Below are 15,987 nucleotides of genomic sequence, written 5' to 3' on the forward strand. Positions count from 1 at the left end.
CTGTCTGATTCCATTGCCAGCTCCGCAGGCTGCTGGCGGACCACAACACATTTTGCTTCACTGGGAAACTTTTGCTCAGTCCTGATCATTAAAATGCTCTGACAGGTTATCTAATTTAAGGAGAATATAATCATGTTATTTTGCAGTGAATTATGTAACTTCAATATCCCTCTGCCTGTGTAAAAAAAAAAATCTGTTCATCCTGATGTCCCGTCAAATTTAACCTTTCTGTGTTCCCGAGGAACATCTCCATTGAAACTATAACTGGATTTCAGCATAACTAACAAAGCTTTGCAGTTAGATATCTCAAAATAGTTGGAGCATTTTGGAACAACATCACTTAAAGCAGCCAAGCTCTGCTCCAAGGTCATTGAAGGAAAACTTCATTTTGCTTTGACCTTAGACTGAAACTCTTCAAATATATATTCTTTGATATCAAGGTCACAAAATATAAAAAAGCTTTTCCAAGTTTTAAAACCTTCTGGTGTTCCACAAAGACCTCTAATTGTGCTGCTGAATTTCAGTAACATAGAAGTTTAATATCAGTTACGTAGGTTCCTCATTTTGAGTTAGAAAACAAATAATAGTGCCATACAATTCCTAAAATAGGAACAAAATATTATATAAATGAATACAACTGTAAAAAAAACAAAACAAGGATGGATGATGAATTAGAGCTCAGAAATGAAACTGTTCGGGTTGTGTTTTTTTTTTTACATATTTTTAAAATTTTTATTTCTCATAAACATATTTAAGTGTACAGTCTCTTATCCATCATTAATCATTGATCATTCATCTAATCCTTTAACTTTCATTTTTATTTGTTCGGGGCTGCTCTTTTACCATTTCCTCTTCTTTTACCACAACCTTTCCTCTTCTTCTTCCCTCTCTTTCTTCTTCTGTCCCTTTCTACTTTTTTCATTCCTCCTCTCCTCCCCTTCTACTTTCTCTCCCCTTCCTCCACTCCTCTCTTCTTCCTCCCTTTCTAACTCTCTCTCCTACTCTTCTTTCCCCTCCCTTTTCTTCCTCTTCTTTTCCCTCTCTTCTATCCCTCTCTCTCCTTTCCTCTCTTCTCCCCTCCTTCCCTCTCTCTATTCCTCTCTCCTTTCCCACTCCTTTGTTGTATCCATTTTCATTTTAATCTAAAATGGTATTCGAGCAGCCCCGATTTTCTATTGTTGTTTTTTTTATTTCAGATTTTTTTCAGTTTACATTTCCCATGCTTATCAAGCAAAAGTTCAAAAGGGAAATCTATTAATCTTAACTTTTTTCTCAACAAATTTGAAATCTCATTTTTATCTCAGAAATTATAATATTGATAACATTTAGTTGTATGCATTTCTACCCACTGGATCTTTGTTTTGTATTGCATACCCTCCATAATCTTAATGCCCTTTGCTGCTAAATCTAAACACATACATTATGAACAGCTGCACCATGTAAACCTGTTTACCATATGCCTTTTCCTCAGTTGAATATTAGGCTGAAAAAATTCTTAAGGGAAATTTTTTATAACCAGTAAAGAATTTTTTAACTAATCATATTGATGTATTCCCCTTCCCTCCCCCTCCCCCCCCCCGGTTATTTTATTGTTCTATTTTACTTTCACTTTCTTTAAACTTTCTTTTTATTTCTTCATATTTTTTTTATAATTGTGAGCCATCTAGAGTAGCCCTGTGGTGAGATAGGCAGTAAATAAATGTCATTATCATCATTGTCATCATCATCATCATCATCATCATCATCATCAATCATCTACCTAATGGGATCATTATCTGTAAGACATGATGATATTCCCTAACTGATGGAAATATAAAATATGAACCATTATTATTTCACGTGCTGGCTGCAGAGCTTTATCTGGAGTGATTTTTACCTACACAAAACGCTTCTCATCATATAAAGCAGGGGTTGGGAAATGATGGCCCTGTTATGACCACAAGTCATAACACAAGACTTCAACTCTGAAAATTCCTGAACCAACCATGCTCGGGAATTAATAAATCAATTAATCCTGCTGGCTCAGGAATTCTAATAGTTGAAATCCACAAGTTATAAAAGGACCATGATTCCCCACCCCTGATAAGAGAGATGAGAATGACTACTTCATACTGGAATTCAATACAATGTAAAACACAAGCAATATAATATAATCCAACTGGTCTCTTAAACTTTAAAAGAGCTGATTTTAAGAACTTCAGAGAGAGCCCAAGCAAAATTTCATGGATAAAAATCTTAAAGGGGAAAACAACTCAAGAAGCATGGGAAACACTGAAAAATATAATCATAAAAGCCCAGTCCAACACAATACCACTGAAAAAGAAAAACAAGAAATCCAAGAAGCATGGTTGCACAAAGATCTCTCTGATAAACTGAAAGACAAAAAGGATAAGTACAAAAAATGGAAAGAGGGACACATAACTATGGCAGAATATCAGCAGAGAGCCCAAATCTGCAAAGATGAAGTCAGGAAAACAAAGGCTCAGAATGAATGAAGACTTGCAACAAAAGTCAAAGATAATATAAAAAAAATGTTTATTTCAACATATAAATAACAAGAAAAATGTCAAGGAAACAGCTGGTCAACTAAAGAGAGATGTCAAGGAAGTAACAGGCAGTAGAGAGAAAACAGAGCTGCTTTACTCATTCTTTGCATCATTCTTCATACAAAAATAAACTATAGCCCTAACAACCCTACCAAAAGCATAATTGTAAAAGGCAGACTAGAAATAAAAATTAAAATAAACAAGACAATGGTAAGAGAACACCTTGATGAATATAAATCACCAGAACCTGATGGATTACATCCCAGAGTTCTGAAAGACCTGGCAAATGTTATAAATGTTTTAAAAATTTTCAGCGCTGGGGAACTACAAAGGGTTGGAAAAGAGCTGATGTGGTTCTCATCTTGGAAAAAAAAGTTGGGGGAGCAGACCCAGGAAACTACAGACCAATCAGCCTATTGCAAGCCTATACCTGGGAAGATACTGGGAGAAAAAAATAGAACTGTGAACATCTAGAAAAAAATAAAGTTATTACTAGCAGCTAGCATGGGTTTGTTAAAAAAAATCATGCCAAACCAAACTTGTTTCATTCTTTGACAAAGTAACTAAATTAGTAGACCAGCAAAATGCTGTGGACATAGTATATTTAGACTTCAGCAAGGCATTTGACAAAGTAGACCACAACCTACTTCCTGATAAGCTAGAAAAATGTGGGATAGACAGCATCACCACCATATGGATTTGTAACTGGTTCACAAACTGTACTCAATGAGTACTCCTTAATGGTACTACATCTACATGGAGGGAAGTAAGAAGTGGGGTACCACAAGAGGAACTCATCAAATTTGCAGATGACACTAAACTGGCAGAAATAGCCAACAGAGCAGAAGACAAGCTCAGGATCCAAAAAGATTTGTTTTCTGTTAATATTTTTATTGAATTGTAAGATAAAATAAGTTACAAAATACAAAAGAAAATGAGAACACAATGGAGAGGAAATTGGGGGAGGGGAGAGAAAAGTGAGGAAGGATTAAGAGAAAGAAAAAGAAAAATAAGCATTGACTTCCGACTCTGTTGCAGTAAAATAAGTCATTAACATCAAATTACAACAAAAAGATCTTGACAGACTTGAATAATGGGCCCTACCCAACAAAATGAAATTTAATGTGGAGAAAAGCAAGGTTTTACACCTGGGCAGGAAAATCAAAGGTACAAATACAGATTAGGTGAAACCTGGCTCAAAATCAGTAAATGGGAGAGGGACCTTGGAGTTCCAGTGGATAATCACTTAAAACCTGAGTCAGCAGTTTGCAGCAGCAGCCAAAAAAAGTTAATACAATCCTTGGTTGTATAAACAGAGGCATAGAATCAAAATCATGTGAAGTATTAGTACCGCTTTATAAATCATTATTAAAACCACACCTGGAATACTGCATCCAGTTTTGGTCATGACAATTCAAAAAAGATGTTGAAAGTACATGTCAGGCAGGAGGATATATTCATTTCTAGTGACATGCTGCCATTATATGCAGTGGTGGGATGCTACTGGTTTTACAACTGCATGTGCAGTTTGCAGAAAATTGAACTTCTGCATTGCTGAGAGCAAGGAAAACAACTGAGGAGCGGCAATTCAGTCTGCCGCCGCCGATCAGCTGGGCTTTGGAAGCAGATATATAGATAAGTATAATGCAGGGGCAAGCGGGTGGGCCCACTTCAAACAAAGAGAGAACCAGTTCGCTCATGGCTGAAAGCTGGAGCTAACAGTTCGCCCGAACCGGTCTGAACCAGTAGAATCCCACCACTGATTATATGACTAATGAACTAAACAACCAACAAATCTTTCCTGATTTGTTTGAAATTATGTTTAGTTACAAAATCGAACACTTATTGTATTTGAAGACATTCATTTGGTAAGAGTTCTATTGGTAGTAAAGGCCATATGATAATGGATTTGTGATGGGAAGACTGGGAACATTAATCCATTAAAGGAAGTCCTTGGTATCTTTCTTCTTTCCTCCCTTTCAACACACATCTTCTTTTGTGCAAGATATTTTCTTTAAAAAAAAAAAGTCTATTAAATCATTCACACGTATTCTTGAACCTTGGGGAAGAATAGGATACAGTTGTTCTTAATTGATGATGGAGAAAAAACCAAATAAATAAAACCCAGTTTAACCTGTGACTTGCATTACTTTTCTTTAATCTTTCTTTCTTTAATCTTTTTTCTTTTTTCTTTATAATTGGTTATTACCATGCCAGCTGTAAAGAATGTGTCTTTCTTGTGCTACCTCAAATGAATTTAACTGCAATTTCATCTCCACAGGAATCCTGCAATTCTGAGAGATGGGGCTGCCAATCAACTAGAAAATACAATATCAATAATCCCAAACTGCTCAGCTTTTATTTGTTTCCAGGAAAGCAAAGAGCTATGGGGCAGCTTTGCTGAAAGTAAGCAGATTTGAGCTTGGCTTGGAAATTGCCTAAGAATTCAATGAACATCACTTTAAACTGGCAATACAGAAAGAAGAATATTGATCTAACTAAAAATTGAGTTCCTCTCCTCCCCACCCCATCCCTTTTTTTTTTTTTTTTTTTGGCTTTTTCTCATTTTAGCTAAATAGGCAATTTAAGCATTCTGTATCTAGAGCCACTGGAGTCATTCATTAAACATTGTCTTCAAAACAGGCAGAAGACCAAATTTTATCAGGCAAATTCACATTAAGGAATATTTGACTGGCACAGATATCTATGAAGTAGCATCTCTAAAATTTATAACCAGCTTGGGAAATGCCACTCTTTTTTCCTGCTTTTAATTTACCCATCCTATTTATTTATTTATTTTTATTAAAAAGCATTTCATCAGCATGAGATATTTGGGCTCATCCTTTGCATATTTCCATGGAATAATGATTATAAGATGCTTCCAGGTGTAACAACATGCGTACCAGTTTGCTCCCTACATCTCTTTCTTTTATTTTTTGCTTTTAGGTGATATTGTTATTGACCTTAATTTATTTGCTCTGGAAGTGTTTAAATTGACAGAGAAGAAAAAAAATGTTTTAAATATGGAATAAATCAAATAGCAGAAAACCTTATTAATTGTTCCAAAGGTGCTTTTTCAAGAGGCAACTGGGCTTTCTTTGTTTTTCCTTTAAGACTTCAGTTCAGAATTGAAGAAGCTTCTTGGATGAGAAGTGAAATGTCTCCAAGAAAAACAAACAAAGTCCAGCTGTCTCTTGAAAAAGTATTTTTGGGACTATCACGACTTAGATGACTGAGAATCCTCATAGACACCCTATTAATAGGCTGAAATAATTTACTCTGTATAGTTTTTTCCTTATATTTTGAATCAGATATTGGAAGATAATCCCAGTTCAAGGCAAGCTCAACCCAATTCAATGCTCAACAATAACACTAGAGCTTCTTCCTGTCTCTCTATTGAAAGTCTATTAATTTGGGTTATGTAAATAAGGTGTTCTCAAGGACATTCTAGAACCTAAGTAAATCTACTGAATTCTGAAACTGCAACACTTTATGTTCTTTAGAGTAAAACAGAAGATAAAAATTGAAAGCAAAAACATTGCTGAAAATAAAATTATTGGAGAAGATCAGAATAGCCTGTCACCAACAATCACAATACAGTATGTACAGGACATGTTATTGAAAACAACAAAAGCAGATTAAGAAGAAAACTTTCTTGGTTCTGTGTAGTTGATAGGCAAACTGGATTGCAAACTGAGTGATTCTTGCTATTTTTAAAATTAAAGGAGAAATGAACCCTTCATTCATTTCAGTATGTATCTTACTATGATAACCTAATTTTATATATATTTATATTCAATTTAGGTGTGTAAGCTCTCTGCCATCTTCTCCTTACTCTTCATCATGTTACCAGCTCTTGTTCTTCCAGCTGTACTAAAGTATAACTTTGTCACAAAATTCAATATAAATTACAGTCTCAAAAAGGCTTAGTTTAATCAGTAGTGTAATGTAGGGCTCTAGTACATGACCAAATTACATTTATTTATACTGTAAAATAGATTATTGGAATATACAAATATGTATGATTTCAAAATTGTGTTACGAGTGGACATGCATCCCCTCCCCCCCTCTCTCTCCCTCCCTCCCTCTCCCCCCCCCTCCAAAAGATTCAGGTTGTTTCCAGATCTAATCTGTCATATACAGAAGAGAATAAAAAAAAAACATGAGTACTGGTCTACTTATACTTTTCTGAATGGTAAATCAGAAAGACAAAAGAAAGAATAGATGTCACTACTCAATCTGTCCTTTCTTTTGTCTTTCTGATTTACCTTTCAAAAAAGTATAAGTAGACTTGCATTTTTTTTAAATTCTCTTCTCATTTATTCAATTGTTTGAAAAGCAAATGTGTGAAGCTTTTCTTCCATTAATAGAAGAAATATACAAATGATGTATAGTAGGTGATTCCTTCAGGCATTTTGTGGTTAATTTCTTCAATTTATAAAGTATTTAAAGGCTTTAGTTATACTGAGCAATAGTGAAAGTGTGTAGGCAGAAAGCAAATATCTCCACCGTTCTCAATCTCCCAAATTAAATCTTTTCTTCCTGCATGCCTAATCATTTTTAGAGCACCTCATCATCCATGTCTTTATTATCAACTCTCTCTTTCTCATTATCCCCCTTCTCCCACTCCAACCTACTCCCCCTTTTGGTTCAAAAATAAATAGAATATTCCAGTGGAGGCCTAGAATGATCTGATTATATTATCTGAACTCAGAAGAACAGTAGAGATTAACCTATTATATCACCGAGAAATGTGACTATCTATCAGATGTTGTTTAGAAACTGATTCATACAGATTTTTAAAACTCTAATAATGCAGGGAACCATTAAAATTAAACATCTGAAATGATATTTCTGATATATTAAACCCTCTCCCAGTCACTAATTGAAAAATTATACATTTTATGCACACGGCTGGTTGGACAGCCTGTGTGGATAAGTACATGGCTTCTCAAGCATTTTTTTCAGTGAGTCAGAATTGAGCAAATGCATACTGAATACTTACCTTTCCCTAGGAAGAAATGATGGTTAGTTTTCTTTCAGATTGGCTATTAAAATTGTTTCATTTCTTTGGTGACAAGTCTAAACAGATAGAAGGGAAGAGAAATCTCAGTCTATGGTGCTTTGCAAAAACAACAACAACAACAACCCAATACTTTGCAATATTTGAAGTTCCATCCATTAAAAAACAGGTGGAGCTTAGATCAAACCATCATAGGTGCCATTTTTTTAATTGCTGTATTAAATCACAGCTAAGCCAAGAATTTCAGATTCACAATATACTAAAAAAAAAAAAAAAAAAAAAAAAAAAAAAAACTAGACTGAGTTTATTTGCAGATAGGTTTATCTTTGACTATATAAAATAATATTTTTTAAAAGTACCCGTGTGTGTGTGTATTTACATCTACATCTGCATCTACATCTACATCTACATCTGCATCTACATCTACATCTACATCTACATCTACATCTACATCTACATCTACATCTACAATATCTACAATATCTACAATATCTACAATATCTACAATATCTATATCTATCTACCTACCTACCTACCTACCTACCTACCTACCTAGCTACCTATCTATAAACCCTGTGGACTTACCTGATCTCTATTGTCAATCATGATGTTTGGAGATGGCATAGCTAATATGGTTTTGAAGGAGCAAACTCTATGTCATGAAGCTGTGTCCTCTAAAGCTAGCTTACTTGTGTAGGATGAAGTCTTGTCCACATTGACTTCAGTAGAATAGAGATTAGTGTTATATAGTCAGAGTTAAAGAAACATTTAGTCAGAAATCTAGGGGTCACTATCTTGAAAGAGTGCCATATCTTTTTATTCCATTCTGGCATCCATATATCTGGCCAACTCTGCTAGACTTTGGGCCTGAGTTGGTGATGTTGAAATAAAAGCCCCTGTGAAGGACAAGAGCTGGCAGAGCTGGGAAGCAATGTTAAGCAAGTTATCAGTTTAGAGCAGGGCTATCAAACTCTCAGCCCGTGGGCTGGATGTGTCACACGTTGACCATGCCCACACCCAGTTTAGCAAAAGGGGAAAAGTCCTGATACGTCACGTGATGCCACTGTGACGATGTGAGTTTGACACTCCTGGATTAGAGTCATTACACTGCGGTCCAAGTCCTCTTGAATTTCATTGACCCTTATCTGGTGCCAATTTAATGTTGAACTTTAATAACTAGATTCTTGTATATAGGTTTGAGCAATAACTCTTTTTATAATTGCAACGTGAGCTATGGTCCTATCAGAGTTTCTTGCAAAAATCAAATCCAGAAGCACACACAGATAACTGAATCAGCTGGATTCATTAACTTCTTTATATTCATAATAACACATAAAGTATATTTACAATAGCAACAGTGGTTCTTCAACTCAGATCAGCAGACATATTCACACACAAGAGTACAGCAGTAGAGAGATTAACATACACTCACTCTGAATAGTTTCAGTTTCAATTCTCTGCACAGAATCAGAAGCTGCAGTCTAAGACACGCCCTGGCTTCAGTCTGTCTCAGCTCCCAATTAGCCCTCATTGGCTGATTTTGTTACCATGTCCTATTCCAGTTAATGAATATACTCTGACAGGTCCTGATCTCTTGCACCTGACAACCTAAGGCAGAAAGAGCTGTTTTTACTCCAGTTCAATAAGCCAATTGTATCTGAAGGAAAATGTGATTTATTAAAAGTTATTTTCTTCTGGTAAATTTCTTCCCAGAATTTTTGTTATTTTTTTAAAAAAAAATCAAGCAGATGGGTTGCTTTTTATCAGCCTCATCTAATCTATATGGTGTCTTGTGTTTCTGAAGTTCAGGTATAAAATGTCCTGAATAATGCAAACAAAAGAAACTATAGTTTTTCTTCCATGTATAATTGTAATATAATTATAATAGCGGAGAGGTATTAAAATGAATATTATTTGTTGAAGAAATAATAGCAAATCATCTCATGCAATGCTTTCTATAACCTTTAAACAAATGAAAGGTTTACTATTTGACTTAAAAAAAAAAGAAACAGCATGCTCTTGATAAGTTTAAAAGCCTATAATTAACCCTCCTGACTATTAAGTTGAACTGAGAGACAATTCATCACATAAATTAAGAGTAAATTCTATTCTCTTGCCGACCTTGGAACATTTCCTTTTCTATAAAGCCCTACATACTAATAAGAGATAATCAGCTCCTTTGAAAAATGAACTTATGGAGGCAGGTAGAAAATGCTATGGTGTGTGTGTGTGTGTGTGTGTGTGTGTGTGTGTGTGTGTGTGTGAAGTCAGGTAACTGCACCAATTGCATCTGCTTTTGGACTTGGGGGGCTTAATCACGATGATTTTGCCTCAGTCACTTCTTATTTGAATTACTAATAGAAGATAATATTTGTGGCTTAGGGTTGAACTGTGGGTCCTTGGTGCTCTATGAGCTTGGCGGTTTTCTTTGCGATGCTTCATTGCCAAACTAGGTGACATCGAGTCACCTAGTGGAGTGGGGTTTATATATTAGCGGCTTGCCCTGTTAGTGTTAGTGGGAACAATCTTGGTTATTCTTTGGGCTGTTCATTGTTAGCTTGTTTGTGGTGCTAGCCTTCTCTAGAGTTTTTGGGCTTGATGCTCTCAGTTTCCCAGTTAAAAATATGACTATATCTATCCTTGTCTTGTGAAATTAAGGAATTTTCATTATGTCTTCTGACTGCTAGTGTTCATAGAGGCATTCTGCTAGTTTTCTGCCTATTGGTCCTGCATAGTGGCTGTTGCACTTAACACTTTATATTGTGAATGACTCCTGCTTTTTATTCCAGGGTTTTTTGGCTTGCTTTGGATGTTTTGGAAGGCTTTAGTTGGTTTGTATGCTACAGTAATGCCATGGGGTTGTAATAGTCAGTGGCTTTTGTTTTTGATGTGTGGCAATGTTATCTTTTCACAGATAAGTGTTGGTTGTGCTATATTGGGTTGAGTGGTCAGGCACTTTTTTATGAACTTGCATGGTTTTGCATTTTGTTGGAAGATGTTGTATAGATAATCTGTTTTCTTTTTCTGCTGTTCAGGTTTTCTGCAAAATATTTGTGCTTGTCCACATAGTGTTCTTACACAGCTTGTGTTATGCAAGATCAAAACAGCCATCAACAGGCACATAGAGATGAACAATATCCACAAAGCAGAGGTGGTATTCAGCAGGTTCTGACCAGTTCTGGAGAACCAGTAGCGGAAATTTTGAGTAGTTCGGAGAACCGGTAAATACCACCTCTGACTGGCCATGCCCCCATCTCTTCTCTGCCTCCAAAGTCCCATCTGATTGGGAGGAAATGGTAATTTTGCAGTAAACTTCCCCTGGAGTGGGGAGGGAATTGAGATTTTACAGTATCCTTCCCCTGCCATGCCCACCAAGCCATGCAATGCCCACCAAGCCACACACACAGAACCAGTAGTAAAAAATTTTTGAATCCCACCACTGCCACATACCATTCCAAAGAGACAATCAAAAAGCCAAAAAAAAAACCAAAAACATCAAAACATTTCAAAAGCAGTTAACACCCAGATAACAGAGATTAATACCAAGATTAACATTAGACCAGCAATCAAGAAGCAAACAATATCCGAATCGAGGAACTGTCAAACAAGCTAACAATAAAGAACAGCCCAAACAAGCAACCATCAAGACTATTCCCACCAACACTGACAAGGCATGCTATTAGTATATAAAATGAGAGCAAACCCCAATTCCTACTAGCATTGGTGATGTTACCTAGCTTGGTAATGAAATATCTGCAAGAAAACAACCAAGCAACCATCGAGGAGCCCATTTGAATCACTCTTACATGCTGTACATTGGACTTCCCTTGAAGACTACTTAGAAACTGCAGCTAATCCAAAATGCATCAACACAAGAAGCTTGGGTTGTCTCTCACTATTCCTATATACATAGCATCACTCCTCCACAAGCTGCACTGGCTCCCAATAGATTTCTGAATGTAATTCAAAATGCTGGCTGTCACTTTTAAAACCGTGCATGTTATAAGGCAAGCTACTTGTGGGATCATCTTTCTCCTGCTGCTGCCTAACCAAGCCCAGCAAAGATCATGTTTCGGATAATTTCCATTAGCAATAGCAATAGCACTTAGACTTATATACTGCTTCATAGTGCTTTTACAGCTCTCTCTAAGCAGTTTACAGAGTCAGCATATTGTTATTTTTTTTATTTTTATTTATTGATTTTTGTCATGCATATATGAGAAAATAAATACAAGTATAAACGTAACATATAAACATATAAGTATAAACAAGTATAAGTATAGACCTAAGAAATGAGTACCAATAAATGGAAACAGTAGGATAGGGACGGTAGTCACGCTGGTGCGCTTATGCGTATATGTATATATATATATATACATATACGCCGAGAAGCCGAGAACACCAGCCTGAAGATGACGAATGAGACTTCGTCGAAACGTCGCCAAGACACTTCCAATTTTACGTGGGAGAAGACCCGATATATATATATATATTGCCCCCAACAATCTGGATCCTCATTATACCGACCTCTGAAGGATGGTAGGCTGAGTCAACCTTGAGCCTGGTGAAATTCAATCTGCCAAACTGCAGCTAGCAGTCAGCTGAAGTAGTCTGCAGTACTGCACTCTAACCACTGTGCCACCTCGGCTCTATTAAATAGTGTCATCTTGTTTAACCCATGTCCATGTCTTTTCTGCCTTGCCTAATATATCTGTGGAGATACAGATGGTTCTCACCTTATTAGACTTTCAGAAAATTCCAAAGATTGACAGTCTGCCCTGGCATTCAGTCTCCAACAATCTAATATCCAAGATATTTGTGGGGGTGGGGTGGAAGAGAAGGTCTGAAAGAGGGAAATGGCTCCTAATTTCCAGTTCCTTTTCAGGGAAATCCTCCCTTCACTAGTTAGTACTGATGATGTTCCCTAGTTGGGTTATGAAACATCTGCTCTAGACTCTCGAGTTCAATCCCGAGCTACAAATATTTTCTTCCCTTGGAATTTCTTCTCCTGAAATCTATACTTTCCTTTACACTTTCCTTTGAGAGAAGCATATTAAAGAAGGCACTATTAAGAAAGCTCAGTTATAAAATATGTATTTTTAAGGTTAGAACCAGCACTTTGAACTGAGCCTGATGCACACTGTTACAGGCTCATAGTCAACTGTTTTCTGAAATACATTATTCAGTATATTTACTAGACGTACTTAAGTGCTGTGGAAACTGATAACATTTTACCTGCTTTTAGGGAGAAGGGATATGTGAATAAGACCTAGACTTTTGCAGTACCTTCCATTTATAGAGGGTTTTTTTTACATATAAAAAGAGCTGCAGAGCTTTCTCCATCTATGAAGATTTCCTATATGATGAACATCCTCATTTTTCATATTCCAGGCTCCTCACAAACATGAAAAATCTCTAGCTGTCAAAATTCTCTCTCTCTCTCTCTCTCTCTCTCTCTCTCTCTCTCTCTCTCTCTCTCTCTCTCTCTCTCTCTCTCTCTCTCTCAGACACACACACACACACACACACACACACACACACACACACGTATATCAGTGGTGGGTTGCCCCTGGTTCGGACTGGTTCTATAGAACCAGTAGTAAAACCGGTGGGAGGTTGTGCCCACCAACCCCACCCATCGCCCACCGACCCCGACATCATCAGGAAGCTTCTGCATGCAGCCCCAATGCAAACCGGTAGTAAAGGTAAGTAGAACCCACCCCTGATGTATATGTGTATATATATAATTATAAGAATCAAGCTATTGAAGGGTTTGCTCTCCACAAAGGGAGCATTTCTTGGCAAGCAATTGGAAATTTGGAGCCATTTCCCTCTTTCAGACCTTCTTTCTTTTTCAAGTATCTTGGATATTATATTGCTGGACACTGGATACTGGGGCAATATTCTATTTAGCATAATGTATATATAACTTGATTATAAGAACCAAACATCCAGTTCATCACATGGCTTAGCAGTGACTTGGAAGTATGGAATAATGTGTTGTGGTTATTCTAAGTCAAACTGGAATGTTTCTTAATTGAACAATAATCACATAGTATGTGTTAAGACACCATGCAATCATGTTTTATATATAGTTAAACTGATATTCAAGTATAGTTAATTTAAAATGTTTTGATTAGGCACAATGTTTCCCCCATGAATTAGTCAGGAGACATGTACATTATCTTTGAATCATTTGTATAAAATTTATCAGCAATGGATTCTTTGCGAAAGAAAAAATCTATTTACCAGATAGAATAGTCATGCCTACCTTATTTTATAAAAGCATGCTCATTCTTGCTCTAGAACATGTGTTTAAATTGATATGAAAATGTGTAGATTTAATAGATAATTTGACTAACACAATTAATTCATTATGAATCTACAAATAAAGTGAGGAGGTAGTTGGGCACAGGACAGTCATTATAGAACAAAAATTAAACATTCCAGAGTAATGACAGCATAAATGAAAGAAATTTCATTTTTATAGTTGTACAACATATATTGGAACCTGTTGTTGATATGACAGATAATAGCAACACTAGGTTTGAATTAGCACTCTTTTAAAGATCTTTATACTTACATAAGAGGATGGAGTTAGGAGATCTGCTGATGTAGGAGAAGAGATGGCAGAGCTTGGGGGTGAAGTCACGAGAGCAATCAGCCTAGAATTGGTACGTGTTCACAAATACTCCATGTTTACTCCCACCTTGAATTCCATTATTTAGTGCTAACAGTTGATCAGATTCTTGTGTATAGGTTTGAGGAATAAATCTTCTAAACTTGAACATATGTACATTCATGATTCTTAACTCCTGACAGCTAAGCCCCCAAAGCCTTAAAAGGACCAGACCATGGTTGATCAGAATCATGAGTTCTTGGAGCTGTCTAGGTCTTTAAAAAAAACAAAACAGTTTCATCAATTTTCTTTATTTTCATTTTAAGCATTCTGCCTCTACATCTTTTGAAACTGTCTCCTTGTATATTAGTCACTGGTAAGCTAATTTTCCAGGTCACTGCTTGACCTTCAGGCCTCATGATTGAATTATCCTTGAAACAACTAGTTGCATTGTGTGTTTTATTCACACACCATGCTGGAATTTATTTAGCTGTTCAAGCAAATGCTCAATTGAAGATTGTTAAACCTTTATGTATTTAGCCAGAAAAACATGCAAACATCTTTGCCTGATTGGTAATATCAATGAGGAGAGGCAAGCTTTCAGTGTCAGATTCAGCCACCACCACCTGCAGGCTGTGATCAAATCAAGAAAAGAGATTTGTTTCTGTAGCTATTGGCACAACATGTTATCTCAGTTTCCTGTTTATTAATTAAAATTACCCATGCAGCAAGTTTCGGCTTTCCTAATCGAGTGAAAACCTGATTCCTTTTATTTTTTTGTGCCAACAGCTCTGGAAACCGAAACCAATAAGCCCATTTTTAAAGTAGTGGCTAATACATTGCATTTTCAAACAACAGCATTTTATCTGCAATACATCTTATTTCAAAGATGGTTACGGCTCTCTCCACTTCATTGTGTTTTCTGTTGTTTAAACCTTTAGGAGAAGCAGAATTTCTCAATCAGTGTTCAATTTAAAATAACCTCATCATTGCCATCAGCAATTCCTGTAATGGTATATGTCAGGTTTGGAAGCCATATTAACACTGGAAGCTTCCATGCTGCCACCTTCTTGTGTGTGGGAAAGTAGGAGGAGGGATTTAGTAGAGGGAATGTAGTTAAACAAAATAGCATTCTTCTTTTCGGTCAAGGTCATGTCAGTCCTGCATCTGGAGAAGGAGTGGTTGGAGTGATGTCTCGAGATGGGACGGATGGTGATTGGACCATGCGATGGACTGATGGGTGCAGGGGATGGATTTGAGGGTTTTGATTTACTGAGGGAAAACCCAGAACTTTCAGATTTGGGTTTTCCCAGATGTGCCAGTATACCTACTCTAATAAATGGAACTTTGAGAAAATGCCTATCTCAGAGTTTTTAATTGGAGTTGGGTTTTTCTGAAACGGTGACAGGATGTACAGTTGAACTCGAAACTCTACACTCCTGTCTTTTGAATTCTCTCCAACATCTCTTTTGATATTCTTCTCCTGCCCTTCCTCCCTAAACAGCTTTAATATCAATTGCATCTGTTAAGAATCTAATTCAATGAAAAGAGTCTTGACTCTATTCCAAAATTCACTTGTCTGTAGAAGTATATTCTGACCTTCAATCCAGCTTTAGCAGTCGGGCAGATGGGGCCCATGCTTTCCTGTCAGACAGCAATTATGAAATGTATGTATGACAAGGAGAAACAGCAGAACGTGTCATCCAGTTAGAGATGCTATACATGCCTGAAAGCCTCTTTGCCCATTGACCTGCTCTTTGGCTACATATATAGAAGGCTTCCAGCATCAGTGGCATTTG

General features: G+C 36.5%; 1 long non-coding RNA gene across 1 annotated transcript in view; it reads right to left on the reverse strand.

Annotated features, from left to right (window-relative positions):
• LOC132709456 (uncharacterized) overlaps positions 1-14,318 on the reverse strand; it is a 32,560-nt gene extending 18,242 nt beyond the window's left edge. Inside the window, exons 1-2 of the long non-coding RNA XR_009620472.2 lie at positions 14,153-14,318; positions 7,552-7,628 (exon numbers count right to left, since the gene is read on the reverse strand). This is a non-coding gene — a long non-coding RNA (uncharacterized LOC132709456). The remainder of the gene's footprint in view (positions 1-7,551; positions 7,629-14,152) is intronic.
• Between the last annotated feature and the right edge of the window lie 1,669 nt (positions 14,319-15,987).

This window comes from Pantherophis guttatus, chromosome 6, assembly GCF_059756535.1.
Source record: "Pantherophis guttatus breed Tessera chromosome 6, ASM5975653v1, whole genome shotgun sequence".
Lineage (NCBI taxonomy): Eukaryota > Metazoa > Chordata > Lepidosauria > Squamata > Colubridae > Pantherophis > Pantherophis guttatus.